The sequence below is a fragment of the Musca autumnalis genome, unplaced genomic scaffold (genome assembly GCF_047663935.1).
Source record: "Musca autumnalis isolate F117 unplaced genomic scaffold, ASM4766393v1 scaffold_5, whole genome shotgun sequence".
Classification (NCBI taxonomy): Eukaryota; Metazoa; Arthropoda; class Insecta; order Diptera; family Muscidae; genus Musca; species Musca autumnalis.
In genome coordinates this window covers 183,995,726-184,011,282 of record NW_027412088.1, presented here as the reverse complement: position 1 = coordinate 184,011,282, position 15,557 = coordinate 183,995,726, and the positions used below count along the sequence as shown (strand labels likewise).

General features: G+C 40.0%; 2 protein-coding genes across 2 annotated transcripts in view; both read right to left on the bottom strand.

The window, feature by feature from the left end:
- Nucleotides 1-3,937, bottom strand: part of Ip6k (Inositol hexakisphosphate kinase) — a 126,540-nt gene extending 122,603 nt beyond the window's left edge. The window contains exon 1 of the mRNA XM_073989532.1: nt 1,643-3,937. The gene's annotated coding sequence lies outside the window, so the exon portion shown is untranslated. The remainder of the gene's footprint in view (nt 1-1,642) is intronic.
- Nucleotides 1-15,557, bottom strand: part of LOC141405330 (uncharacterized) — a 540,708-nt gene that overhangs the window by 212,060 nt on the left and 313,091 nt on the right. The gene's annotated exons all lie outside the window — the stretch shown is intronic.

The following is a 15,557-nucleotide window of genomic DNA, read 5'->3' as shown; positions in this document are numbered from 1 at the left end:
TTAGGCACATTTTCATCGTATCAAAGTGTATAACCCTCCTTAGCCTAAAGGCTGAGGGTATAAAAATTGTTTAAGTGCGGTTAGGGATCTGTTTGAGGATTGTTACAGAAGGTGCTTCTAGTGGCTCTGTTTACAGCGATATTATGTTTTTTGTAAGCAAGTCCATGTATATGGTAACCAACTGAAATAACTGGTGGCCGCGTTATCTATTGAGAGGAATGACTCCCAAAATAAGTAAGTTTTTTTTGGAAAAAAAATTCACAGAGGCTGAGGGTATATATCTGTCGGCAAAGCCGACTTATACTTTTTTAGTTGTTTTTATTCGTTTTCCGCATACGAAAAAGTTGAAACAAGTAAAAAAGTATCAGTCGGCGTTGCCGACAGAGATATACCCTCAGCCTGTGTATATTGAAACAATTTTTTCCCAAAATACGTATGTAGGTAGGGGGTTTTAAAAATTTTTGGCGTTTGAAACGACAAAACTGTTGATTAGGATTAAAGATCAAAAGTTTTGCGGAGGAGATACTAAAAGGAATGGATCGACATTGACCGTTATGGAAGTGGATCTCCAGCCACGACATATTGTGCCATAGGGGATTTTTACACTCTTCGGGCTGTTTGCTCAAGAAGTATGGACTTGCCCTAAAAAAATTTTAACATCGTAAGTGAGGCAGCGAATGCAAGTTGCTTCAACAAAAATTAAAGTGATTCGAGAGCATGTCTTAAAGTGAACTTATCCGAAATTTTGTGTGGGAGGTACCGGATGGAGTGGACAAATATAGTACATATTTGAACCTGATCTATATCTGGTAGATATATTAGGATGTGTAAAGTATAGACCAATTCGGTCACTCCCATCCAGAGTTATCGTGCGCACAATTTTTCCGAACATTTTTGAACTTATGTGGGGGAGGTCCCTGAAGGAGTGGACCGATATGGCTTATCTTCAGACTTAAACTATGTTTGGACAAGATATTACTAAGGCCAAATTTTGGACCGAATCGGCAGATCCATTCGAGAGTTATCTTGCGCTTCAACCACCTCACACGGTGTCATAGGGGTTTTTTGCAACTTTCAGGCTATTTTCTCAGGAAGTATGGACTTACTCCTGATGAAACTTGTTCGAGAGATGGCTCTAAACTGAACTTTTCCGAAATTTTGTGTGGAAGGTACCCGAAAGAGTGGACCGTTATAATCCATATTCGAACTTGATGTATGTCTAGAGGTAGTATTACCATATGCAAAGTTTGGTTCATATCGGTTACTTGCGCACAAGTTTTGCGACAATTTTTGAACATTTGTGGGGGAGGTACCTGAAGGGGTGGACCTATATGGCACATCTTCGAACTTAAATCAAATCTGGACAAAATATTTGGATACCCAAAATTCGAACCGAATCAATTGATCCGTTCGAGAGTTATCGTGCGCACCAGCCAGCCAGACAGACGGACAGACAGACAGACGGACGGACATTGCTAGATCTACTCAAAATTGTCTGCAACGGATATCGTACAAACATACTTGGGGTCTAAAACCATTATTTCGATGAGGCACATTTTTGGTCGTATCAAAGTGTAAATACCCTCTTTAGCCTAAAGGCTGAGGGTATAAAAATTGAAATTTAAATTCAATTCATACTTACATTTGTGTTTCTTTGCGGCACCCAGGTATTTATTATTTAGAAAGCTTATCGAGTATTTTATTTTATTTTTATTTATTTATTATTATTTTAAATTTTAAATTCCGCAAAATATAGCACGTTTTCAAAAAATTTGTATAGATTTATTTAATTGTATTTAAAGCTTCCGATCAAACTTTCTTGAGCTTGCACTTATTTTTATTCAATTCAATAATTCGAGCTTTCTAATTTATTTAAATGTTGGTGTTTTGTAAATATTTGTTCCGCAAAGTGTTGTTAATTTAGATCTTTGAATATTTTTAAATAATATCCAAATTATTTTTTGTAATTGTAATGTTTTAAATTTAAATTTTGTTTATATTCAGTAGTTTAAAGTGCTCCTTATTGAGCTTTCAACTTTTTAAATTTTTAAATTTTGTTGTTATGATTTTTTTATTTATTTAATTGATTGATTTTTTTTTTAATTTAATTAATTTCATTAATTTGTAATTTTTTATTTCAATATTGAAAAATTTATTGCTTTAGAATACCACTTCAATAGTTTTGTTTATTTCTCAAGGCTATGTCAAAATTTCCTATTAGTTGTTTTTTTTGAGCTTTTAATATAGTATGTATAAAAAGGGCTTTTAAAACGTGGATGTGATTTAATTTCTGTCGATGTACTATTCAAACTTCTGTTAATTTAGAGCTTTTATATTTTTCATTAACACTTAAAGCTTTAAACTTGACAACTAACAAGTTAAAGTTTCTTTTCAAAAGCTTCCAGTAAGTTATATTATTTTAAATATATTTTTAATTAAATATTGGAGTGTCAAAGTTCTTTCTTTCGTTTATTTTAAAATTCTTATAATAAAGTTTAGGTATCATAGACAATTCAACTCGCAATTTCAAATTAATCTTCTTTTTTTTTGATTTTAAAAGCTTGTTAGGTTAAAGCTGTATTCATTCCACTAAGTTGTATTATATTCTTTTAATTTTGCATTTAATAAAATATTTTTATTTATTGGAGTTTCAAAGTTCTAATTTTTAATTACAATTTCTACAGTTCATTATATATTTGATATGTATTTTTATTGCCGTTGTTATCGTATTCCGTTAGCGAGTATCGTAATGTGAGCTTAAAAGTTTTTTAGAACACTTTATAATGAAATTTAATGTGCACTATGAATCATTTACAACTCTCGCAATTTTGTATTAATATTCCCTCTTCAACGTTGAAAGCTTTCTTAAGTGAAAAGCTGTATTTACTTTGTATTTTGTATTTATTGAGGTTTCAAGGCTCTATATATTGTTAACTTGAAATTATCAATGTATAAATAGATCTTTTTATAGTTTTAAGCGAGTAGCTCTTAACACTATATTCTATTGTGTGAGCTTTAAAAGCTTTTTAAAAGACTTTATAATATAATTTAATATCCACATATATAATTCAAGTCGCAATTTTACATTAATATTCACTTTTTCGACTTCAAAGCTTTGTTAAAAGCTGTATTTTGATTTTGGCTTTTATAATCTATTTTCGTTTTCAAGGCTTGAAAATCAGCTTAACACTTTTACATCGATTTTTACATCAATTTTAAATGGTCAAAGATTGTGGGCCTATATTCGTCTACGATTGCACTAAACGCTTTAAAGCTTTAAGGTTTAAATGATACCTTCCTTCAATTCGTTTACCGTTTTTTTTTCTTTTCTAAAAAAACTCGCGATTTTTTCTCTTTTTTTAACGCACTTCCTCGTTTATACAAAAAAAAAATTATATCACTCAACGTATTTTCTTTATTTTTTTCAAGGCGGCGAATTTTGTAGATTTCTTTTTTGCTTCTTTGTAACGGGAAAAATACAACTACGCACTTTATACGCTGCTGTCCGAGAACTAATCGAATTTATTCCAAAATAAAAATAATTACACGGCACTTCTTGTCGACGTTGTAGATGCTGCTGATGTTCTATCTGCTGCTGCTTCGGCTGCTGCTGATATCGCTTTTTCAAATGGCGATATTTTGTGGCTTTGCTGTGGCAGCCAATCCCCTGCAGCAATGTGCATTGAATTAATTGGTTAATAATTGTAAACTTAATTAATTGTGGTTGAGTTTTCATTTGATTTCGATTTTTTTTCTTCGTTGGTTATTTTATAAAAAATTTTTTCCCTTTGACTTTTTGAATATTTATTTCATATTTTTGTTGCTGTGATTTTCGTCAGAAATTCAACCTTAACATTCACGTCCACTTTTCACGAATAAACTGTGCCGTGATTTATGTAAAAGAAATGCATTGCCAGCAGCCGGGACAGACAGACAGACAAATATGCCGTGCATTTTTTTTTTTTTTTTGTAGAAGAAGAATGGGAAAAAAAGATCATCTATTTCAACATTAGAGGTATTGAAATAATTTGTGATATTGTCGTTTTTTGCTTTGCGATTTGGGATAGAATCGACGCCATTGGCGGCGAACATTTTACATTTTTTCTACTGTAAAAATAAATTAGCCAAACAATGGCATTTTGCTTATTTTATTTTAAAGAAGAGGTAACTGAAATGAACATCGCAGCTGTTTTTATTCGCTAGTGGTCAAACATATTTCAATCAACTGAACTGTATAAATATTTTACACTGAGAGAAATTGTGGATTTTTAACATGAAGATCACAAATAATCTTTATGCAGAACATAAATAAAAAGAAAATAAGTAAGAAAGTATCAGTCAATTGTGCTGACGGAGATATATACGATTTGTACTTTATCTTGTGTGGAATTTTCATGCTGATATCTCTTAAACTCGACGAGCAACAACTCATTTATTACGAGTTTCGCATAATTCAACACACAAGTTTTTTGAGTTTTTGAAGCACTAAAACACTTCAGATCATGCTTGATCTTGCAAACAAATTTAGCACTGATATCTGAGCTGTTTACAAAATATGGTTTAAGTAGTTATTTTAGTTTTTGTGTAATAATCTTTTTAAGATGGGAAGTCAAAATTCAATCGCCAACTTAAAACGCGTTTTTCTCGAAACTAGATTTTTTTGAAATGTGTCACTCTTTGAGTAAATGAGCGATATGTATACCAAACATTTTTAGTAAGAAAACTTCGTATTCACAGAGAACTCGAAATATTAAATTACGTTAAACTTAGTTGGGAAGACATTTTTGAAAAATTTTGAGAGTTATTTTGCACGCTAAACTTTATTTTACTAGCTTTGTTCCTTTGGTTTGGTTTGGTTTTAGGACGCGCAGCTACCGTTGTTGGCAGCTACTTCACTCGGAGACCTTGAGGTCCATCGTGATCATCCTTAGAGAAACTGTGTGTTGTGGTTGGGCTATATGTGATGATGATATATGCTGGACTATTGCGGATTTGTTGTGAAGTTGAGTATGTAGGTGATGCTGTGATGATGGGTGTGAGTTTATAGGTTGTTGCTGAGGTTGTGATGGTGGATGTAAGTTTATAATTGTAGAGTGATTTTGATGGGTTGGATATGATGATGATGGATGATGATTTTTAAGATGGGTGTTGAAAGTGGTGCCTGTTTTGTTCTGAAGTAATATGAGGTGGTTGGTTTATTTCCGGTTTGTTGATGTAAAGTGGTTTGGTGTGATGGGTGCGATGAGTAATGTATATGGATGCGCGGCTGCTGTGATTTGTGACAAAGATGATGATGTAGTGGATGTGATGTGGGTGTGTTGCCGCTGAGGGTGTTGTTCAGTGTTGAGCCGATTTCTATCCCCCCCTAGTGTTGGTATCGCTGCTTCCCCAATGGAAGTGATGAGCATTTGCATCGCATCCAAGAATGATGTGGCCTGTGCTCCCCATTTCGTCCATTAGATTATTTACGATACCGCCGGGTGGGTCGGGGTCTTCATAGGGCATGTAGACAGAGGCCATTATAAAGGGTTTTCCATGCCCTCTGTCCATCCTTATGGTGGTGATGTCTCCTCTGCTTGTCTCCGTTCGAGGCAGCGAGGACAGTGTAGTTGTTATTACTCAGTCCAGCAACCTTATTATTGAATAAATAAGGCTTCTGGACTAGAGCAATATCAATTTTGGAAGTCGAGAGAATAAGTAGGAGTTCGGTAGCAGCAGCTTTACAATGATGCAGATTAATCTGCACCACACTGAGCTGCTGTCGCCTACCTCCTACTGTTGCTTTGTTGGGATCTTGAAGCATAACCTTCCCAATCCAAAGTTAAGCAACCCCTCTCGACTACGTAAGTAGGCTTCTCCGCTAACATCCGTTGCAAAGCGAATGACAAGACCGCCGTTCTTCGGATAGGAGCTGAGAATTCTCCAGTTTTCCATCTGAAGACCGACGTTCTGCCTCTCGACTAACTTCAGTATTTTGTCCAGCTCCATAGATGGAGGGGGGACCCATACTGAAGTCACCATCCCACACGGAATCTCAGCAATGCTGACAGCAGCCAAATCACTCCCCTCCCAAAGAGGATCAAGGTTGTTAACCGTAGATCTAAGGAAATCTGCAGATTCCTTATTCTCGCAGTTAACAACCATGACCCCCTTATAGGGGGCAGACTGACCGAGTCTCACTTTTTAATGCGATCCACCTCGTCTGAGATGAGGACGTCTCTATGTCCTCTTTGTCCCCGAGGTACCACTGGTCTTTGAAGAAGTCTTCACTGGCACTGACTTCTCATCCCATTTTTCGAGCTTCCCCCTGCCCATCAGCCGACCCACCTCCATCACCTTGTTTATGGGCTTAGAAGAAGGGGCAGCAGAGGGGTTTGGGGAGGCAGCGGTTTTTTTGGGCGTGGTTTTTGACCTTGTTGGCTTCTTCACAGTCTGTATGGACTGTGATTTTGCCAGGACCCCGGCGGGTATAGTAGTAGGAGGGTGGTCTGTCGTCACATCCGTACGGGTTACGGCAGAATACCCTCCCTCCCTCACTCGACGTGGGAATTTTATTGATTTGGAAATCCTTACTCGTTAGGTGAGGATATTTCCTTTCGAATCTCCTCACAAACTTTAGGTTTTTCCTAATCAATTTAAATTCCCTTTCGGTGATGGTCTTGGGGTCCTTATCGACAAATCGCCCACAATACGAGATTGCGAAACGATAGTCTTTCCTATCCATAGCCTCTTTGCTTGCTCGTTTTGAGGTTGAGGGTTTTTGCGACTCATCCATGACCTCCATGGCTGCGTCGCACTCTCCGACAACTTCATCAACGGCAGTTTGTCTAAGAAGCTGTGAGGGTTTTTCTCCTGAACAAATTGGAGGAGCGATTTTGTCGGACAGAGGTGACGACCCAGCTTGACCTGTGGAGGGAATAATGGTGGTTTCCATTATTTCTTCCTCGTTGGTTAAGGTTGAGTCATTTACCTCGTCGACCTGTTCGTCATCCAAATTTGTTGATGTGAGAAAGCTCTCATCTATCTTGGATAGGAGGACCCTGCTCTGTCTATTTAGACTGTCGTTTATGACGTCCAGTGTAGGGCTGTCGACCTTACCCCTGGTTGGGGTACCACGCGAAATGGAGGGGGAGATTAAATGAGAGTTGTCCGTGTCCATATTCCTAATCGTCAACGAGAGAGAGAGGTACTTGCGCTTGTGGAAGTGAAGACTGAGGGTGCCAAGGCATCCACACCAACATCAGTCGGGGGTTTTTGTTTTTTTGAAAGTTTTTGTTTTTTGGGGGTTTTTTTAAAAGTTCTGTTTTCCATAAGTTATGTAGTTTAAGGGAAGGATGGGAGGTCAACCGTGGCATTGCCTCCTTACCACGGTAAGGGCATTGGCAGAAGAACAAGTTCGTTACTCGTTGATTCGCCCAGGTGTCAACGAGGCTCCGTTCGAATACAGTTTTAGATACCCCACTGCAAACCTTAAAACACCGATAGGCACGAGTATTACGCATAACACCCCTGTGTTGGGGGATCTCTGATGGGTAGGAGATCACTACCTGGATAAGCTTTGGTCAGCCGCACTTTCTCGCGCTCAAAAAGTCAAGTAAAACGGAGCTCTATTAGTCCGTTTAAGATGCCATGTCGAGTACCGAGATATTGCGACCTAAGCCCCTGTATCGCGTCAAGATTGTTACCCCTGGCATTGCCTCCTTACCACGGTAAGGGCATTGGCAGAAGAACAAGTTCGTTACTCGTTGATTCGCCCAGGTGTCAACGAGGCTCCGTTCGAATACAGTTTTAGATACCCCACTGCAAACCTTAAAACACCGATAGGCACGAGTATTACGCATAACACCCCTGTGTTGGGGGATCTCTGATGGGTAGGAGATCACTACCTGGATAAGCTTTGGTCAGCCGCACTTTCTCGCGCTCAAAAAGTCAAGTAAAACGGAGCTCTATTAGTCCGTTTAAGATGCCATGTCGAGTACCGAGATATTGCGACCTAAGCCCCTGTATCGCGTCAAGATTGTTACCCCTGACAGGGTAACCAGAAAAGTGAAGGAACGAATACATGGTAGATCTGGTAGCAATGTCAAAAAGAAAAATAAAAATTCAATTTTCTTGTTTTAAATCACAGATTTTAATTTTGTTTTGTCAGCGTTCGGCTTTTTCTTCTGTTTTTTGTTCATTTTTTCTTCATTGTCAAATAATCGTCAAACAAATGTTGAAAAATCAGTTCTACCATTTTTTGCCATTCTGAAGAAATTTGGCTGGTAGCCTGTGGTGGAAGAGAAAGGCATTTCTGCTCTCTCTCCTCTCTTAAAAATTGCTGCCAGTTTTGCCTCTCTTGGGTTAAGGAACGCTTTGCAGGTTGAAAATGGTAACAAATGGTAAAAATGGTAAACTCAGGTAAGTAAAGGAACACAGCTACTATGTGCTGGCAGGGGTTTTCGGGGCATTTGAGCCTACATCTCAGGAAGTTGGACTTACTCCAGAAAAACATTTACCATTGTAATAGGGACCGAGATAACAAGCTTTTGCAAAAAATTTCAAATAGATCCGAGACAAGTCCTCAAACTGCACTTTTCCCCCAAATATATAGTCCATATTCCAACCTGATACATGAATGGATGAAATAATACGATGGGCAAAGTTTGGACCAATCAGAAACTTCCTGCGAGAGTTATCTTGCTGATTTGCCATTTTAGTTGGTGCAGTCCGAGTTTCTTGGAGCTTTTAGGCCATTATCTCAGGAAGTATGGACTTGCCCCCGAAAAAAAATTATGCGACCGTAACGGGGGCCGCAAGCACAACCTGCTGAAACAAATTTTCAAAACGATCTGCGAGGAGCTCTTAAACTTCACTTCTTTCGAATTTCTTGTGGGAGGTACCCTTCCTCCTTAAAGCTCTAGAGAGACTACTTGACTACGACATCCGGTCTCATCTAGGCCCCACTATTATAAGCAACTCGCAGCATGCCTTTATTAAAGGCAAGTCAGTAGATACCGCCTTACACGAGGTGCTTGGATATATTGAGAGAAATATGGAGGGACCGGGCTTTACACTTGCAGCCTTCCTCTATATAGAGGGAGCTTTCAACAATGTGAAACTTGAATCCATTCATAATTCGCTCGTCAACGCAGGAATTTCCTCTATCCTTGTTAGGTGGGCTGATGAGATGTTGAAGAGCAGAATCATCAACTCCCATCTAGGAGAGAGTTTGCAGGGGTACGTCACAGGGAGGAGTTTTATCACCCCTTCTTTGGCTGCTTGAAGTAAATGAAATTCTTGTGAAATTCAACCAGCTAAGGACGAAGGTGGTAGCTTATGCTGACGATGTTGTTATCCTCATTAGTGGCAAGTTCTTGCCTACCATATCAGACCTGATGCAACGTGCTTTAGTGCAGCTGTCTCGCTGGGCTCGCGCCAATGGATTGGGAGTGAATCCAGCAAAGACGGAACTCGTACTATACACGAAGAAGCGCAAACTTCCCGAATTCCTGCTACCAAAACTGGACGGTGTTGCCTTAAGACTTTTATCGGAAGCCAAATACCTCGGTGTGATCCTGGACCAACGCCTAAGTTGGAAAAGGAACAGGAGGGCAAAGAGGGGTTTTAATGCACTCTACTCCTGCAAGAACTCCATCGGTAATAGTTGGGGCCTCAGACCAAAGGTCATACACTGGTTGTATGATACAGTGGTTCTTGCCATACTTACCTATGGCGGGCTTGTCTGGTGGCATGCTCTCGGGAATAGTGCACTTCTGTCCAAATTATCCAGTGTTCAAAGAGCTGCATCTCTACTTATTTCTGGTGCTATCAGAAGCACACCTCAAGCCGCTTTGAATGTGATACTTGATCTCCAACCTCTGGATATCACTACTCATTTTCAGGCGGCGAGGACGGCTTTCAGGCTCAGAGAGACAGGGGTGTGGCAGTGTTCACGATTTGGACATGCAAAGCTCCTCTCTCCTTTTACCGAACTACTTGAGATCAGTGGACTCAATCACCTTAGTGATTATATACCAACTTTACTCAACTTCAACCAAATAAACGTGACAATTCCCAGCAGGTATGCCTGGTCTAGTGGCAGCCCTCCTCTTGGCGGTCTGGCCATCTACACAGATGGCTCCAAGATGGAGGATGGCACAGGAGCCGGGGTCTACTGCGAGAACCCACCAATTAAACAATCCTTGAAACTCAATGATAATAGGCAGAGATTTTTGCAATCAGGAAAGCAGTGGAGATGGTCAAAGAACTTGGGAGTAGCCTTAAAGGACCCGTGACTATATTTGTCGATAGTCAAGCGGCCCTTAAGGCCCTCAAGTCGTGGACCATAAATTCAAAAGCTATCCTTGACTTAACGCTCTACTTGTAGTGCGTGATATCGTTGATCTTTGCTGGGTTCCAGGACACAGTGATATAGAGGGGAACGAAGAGGCGGATGAACTAGCACGGGGTGGCTCTCAGTCGATTGACCTACCAGTAGAGTCATCTACCAGACCACCAAAGTGCTACTACATCCGAAAATTTCGAGGCTTCTTTCTTGAGAAGGCAGGGTAAAGATGGCAAACGAAACCTGGTTGCAAGGTATCCAAGGTAATCTGGCCTAGCTACTCTCAATACAGAACCAATTCTCTCTTTTCACTAAATAAGTTAGAGATAAAGACCACTGTAGGACTCATTGCCGGTCATAGCATGGTCAGATCCCTAACTTCTAGATGGGACAACAGTAGTGTAGGCTACTGTAGGCTATGTCAAGACCCAGAAGAAACAGAGACGAGGAGACATCGATTCTTCGGTAGGAAAGGTCGTTTTTTTAGTAGTCTAAATCTGGTTACTTCTTGTTTTGTATTTGTTATTGTGTTGTTAATAACTAATTGGGATTTTATTATTTTATTTTTATTTCTTAATTTATAATTCAATTTTTTGCCATAAATTTATATTAGTTTTAATTATATTTTTAGTTATATGTTTTCGTACGAATTAGATTATATTATGTTTGTATGTCTTTAAGAATTGCAGATTGCTTGTAACCTAAATAAATGGGCACATAAGCCTGGTAACAAGTTTTGAAAATAATAAATAAATAAATAAATAAATAAAATAATAAAACTGCATCTCTTCATCACAACCTCAGCGGCCACACACCCATATCCATAACACATCACTTCAGAATAGACCAAGTGGACTAATCACAACACACCACCATATGAACATAAAAATCTGCAGCTTTTACCACAGCCTCAGCAACCACACACCCACATCCATAACCAGCAGCCACCTCTCACCTACACCAGTCTTCTTTTCATCACATCAGACCACTCTACATCAACAAATCTGCAATAGACCAGACACCGCACATCACTTTAGAATAGACCAATCACCACATACCACCACATGAACATAAACTGCAGCTCTCACAACAACCTCAGCAACCACACACTCACATCCAGAACCACAAGTCTCCATTTCATCACATCAAACCACTTACATCAACAAAACCTGCAATAGACCAACCACTACACACAATTTTTTTTTAAGGATGATCACAATGGACCTCAAGGTCTCCGAGTGGAGTAGCTGCCAACAATGGTAGCTGCGCGTCCTAAAACCAAACCAAACCCTAATGAGTGGACCGATAAGTCCATATTCGAACCCTATTTCATATCTGGAAGAAATGACACCACATCAGCAAAGTTTGGAACAAATAATCTATTGCTACCTTCGAGAGTTATCATTCACACCATTTTACAGACAAATTTTGAACTTTTGTGAGGAAGGTACCCTAAGTGGACCGATATGGCCCATCTTTGAGCTTAAACTAAGTTTGAACAAAATATTACGATACTCATAATTTGAACCAAATCGGTTGTTCGCACCAGCCAGACAGACGGACTCCAAATTGTCTGAAACGAATTTCGTCCAAACATACTTGGGGTCTAAAACCATTATTTCGGTGAGGCACCCCACTTCAGCCTAAAGGCTGAGGGTATAACGAGAATACCTGTTGAACTGTGGCCTTTTACGAGGGGCCTGCTGTTCTCCTCCCAAAAAGAGTTGCTGATCTTCTATGAGAAGACCTACTAGTCTTTTATAAGAACATCTCCTGGTTTTCTACAAGAAGACCTCAGGGTCTTGTGCAAAATTCCTTTCGGTCCTCTACAAAAGACCTCCTACTCATATATAAAAGACCTCCTGATATACTACAGGAAGAAGTCTTGGTCTTCTAAAAGTAAAACTTCTAAGTAAAACTCCTGGTCTACTACAAGAAGGCCTGCTGGTCTTCTACACAAAGAGCTCATGATATTCTACAAGAAGACCTCATGGCCTTCTACAATACCTTGTACTCTTATACAAAATACCTCCTGGTCCTCCACAAAAGAACTCCTGGTCTTTTACAAGAGGAGCTACTTGTCTTCTATGAAAGGACCTTTCATAGGAAGATCTCCTCGTCGTCTACAAGAAGACATTCTGGTCTTCTACAAGAAAACCTCTTGGTCTACTACTAGAAGACTTCCTGGTATTCCACAAGAATACCTCCTGGTCTACTACAATAAGACCTCCAGATCTTATACATGGCAACATCTTGGTCTTCTACAAAAAGAACTCCTGTTCTACTACAAGAAAACCTCCTGGTCTTTACAAGAAGACATCCTGGCCTTCTCCACGAAGACCTCCTGGCGTTTCACAAGAAGTCCTTCTGGTCTTTTATAAGAAGACCTCATGGTCTTCTATGAGAAGACCAGCTGCTTTTTTACGACAGTACCTCCTGGTATTCTATAAGAAGGCCTCCTTCCCTCCTTGAGAAGACGTCCAGATTTTCTAAAATAAAGTTTCCTGGTCTTCTACAAGAAGGCGTTCTGGTCTTCTATGAGAGAGCATTTTTCGATGAGAATACCTCGTGGTTTCCTATGAGAACCACTTGGTCTTCAACAAGAAGATGTCCTAGACTTCTACAAGAAAACTTCCTCGTCTTCTATGCGAAGACCGCTTGGTCTTCTGCAAGCAGACCTCCTGATTTTTTACTAGAACACCTCCTGATCTTCTACAAGACCTTCTTTAAGAGATTATTTCTTTCTACAGGAAGACTACCTGGTTTTCCACAAAAAATTCCCCGGTCTTCTATGAGAAGACCTTCTGGTCTTTGCCTTTCTATTAAAGTTCCTTATGCTCTTCAAGAGAAGACCTGTTGGCCCTCTACAAGAAAACGTCATGGTCTTCTACAAGAAGACCTCCTTGACTGTTACAAGAAGACTTCCTGGTATTCCACAAGAAGACCTCCTGGTCTACTACAATAAGACCTCCAGATCTTATACATGACGACCTCTTGGTCTTCTACAAAAAGAACTCCTTTTCTACTACAAGAAAACCTTCGGTCTTTACAAGAAGACATCCTGGCCTTCTCCACGAAGACCTCCTGCCGTTTCACAAAAAGTCCTTCTCGTGGTTTCCTATGAGAACCACTAGGTCTTCAACAAGAAGATGTCCTAGACTAGACAAGAAAACTTCATTGTTTTCTATGCGAAGACCTCTTGGTCTTCCGCAAGCGGACCACCTGATTTTTTGCAAGAACACCTCCTGATCTTCTACAAGACCTTTTTTAAGAGAAGATTTATTTCTACAGGAAGACTTACTGGTTTTCCACAAAGAAATTCCCCGGTTTTCTATGAGAAGACCTCCTAGTCTTCCATGAGAAGACCTTCTAGTCTTCCATGAGAAGACCTCGTTGTCTTCTATGAGAAGACCTCGTGGTCTTCTATGAGGAGACCTCGTGGTCTTCTATGAGAAGACCAGCTGCTTTTTTACGACAGTACCTCCTGGTGTTTTATGAGAAGAACTTCTGGTTTTCTACTAGAAGGCCTCTTGGTGTTCTACGAGAAGTCCTCTTGGTCTTCAATAAAAATACCTCCTGTTCTTTGACAAGAAGACCTTTTTGTATTTTACAAGGAGATCATCTGGTCTTCTACGAGGAGACTTCGTGGTCTTCTACAGGAAGACATTTTGGCCTGCCATGAGAAGATCTGCTGACCTTCTACGGAAGTGACTCCTGCACTTCTACGGACGTGCCTGCTGCCCTTCAACGGCAGTGCCTCCTGCACTTCTACGGAATTGCCTCCTGCACTTCTACGGAAGTGCCTCCTGCACTTCTTATAAGAAACCAGGGGGTCTGTCTTTTTTAAGAAAACCTCCTGTTCCGCTACATGAAGACCTTTTACAAGAAGGCCTTCAGGTCTTCTATAAGAAGTCGTCCTGGTCTTTTCTGCAAGAAGTCCTCCTGGTCCTCTATAAGAGGACATTCTGGTTTTCTCATATAGGATTATGTTCTGGTCTTTTATCAGAAGGCCCTTGATCGAACATGAGAAGACGTGCTATCCTTCTACGAAGGTACTTCCTGCTCTTTTACAAGAAGATATCCTGCTATTCTGCAAGAAGACATTCTGTTCTTCTATGGGTAGACCTCTGATCTTCTACAAGAAGTCCTCTTGGTCTTCTACGAGAAGACCTATGGGTCTTTTAGAAGAAGACCTTCTGGTTTTTACAGGAAGGCCTCCTGGTCGTCTACAAGAAGGTTCTTCTATAGGACTACCACCTGGCTTCTATCAGAAGACCTTTGGCCTTCCATGAGATGGCTATGGGGTCAAGAAAGGTCTCCTGGTCCTCTACATGAAGGTTCTTCTCTAGGACTACCACCTGGCTTCTATCAGAAGACCTTTGGCCTTTCATGAGAAGGCTATGTGGTCTTCCATGAGAAGACCAGTTTTCCTTTTACGAAAAAACCTCCTGCTTTCCAACACGAACACCTTCTCCTTTTCAACGGAAGACCTCGGGGTCATCTATGAGAACAATTTCTGTTGTTCAACAAAATAACTCATGGTGTTCTATGAGAAGACCTCTTGGTATTCTGTGAGAAGTCCTCGTGATCTTTTACGACATCTCTTGGTCTTCTACAAGAAGAATTGTTTGTCTTCCTCTATAGTTTTACTTCCTGACATTGTATGAGAGGACCTATAGGCCTTCTATGAGAAGATCTACTGGTCTTCTTATCTCGTATACAAAAGCCTAAGGTCGATCTCTAAGAAGGCCTTCTGGCCTCCTTCTATAAGATGAGGCACTGGTCTCTTGTTTTCTATAAGAAGACGTGGGGGTCTTCTAGAAGAGGACCTGCTGTTCTGCTTTAAAAAGACCTACAAAGTCTTCTAAAAAACTTTCCATTTGCCCTGATATATTATACCCCAGAGTATATATTCGGCTGCCGGAGCACAGAAAATACTATCTCATTCCCAAACAAAAACCAACAATAAAAGAATCCCAAAACAATAGAAAATGCTGCACTTCATTCAATCTGTCAGGTCATGCGAATGAGTTGTGTGTGATGCTGGTGTTGTTGGTTGCTATGCCCATTGGCACAGCTGGCTTTCAACTTTGTGCGGAAGACCTGGTAAGTATGTATGTAAAACACAGGCCAATGTCTATCACTTAACTATGACGTTGCCTCTCTGTCCCGTCCCTCACACACCCCAAGGCATGTTGGGGCAAATGTCAAAACACACAATAATAATGGA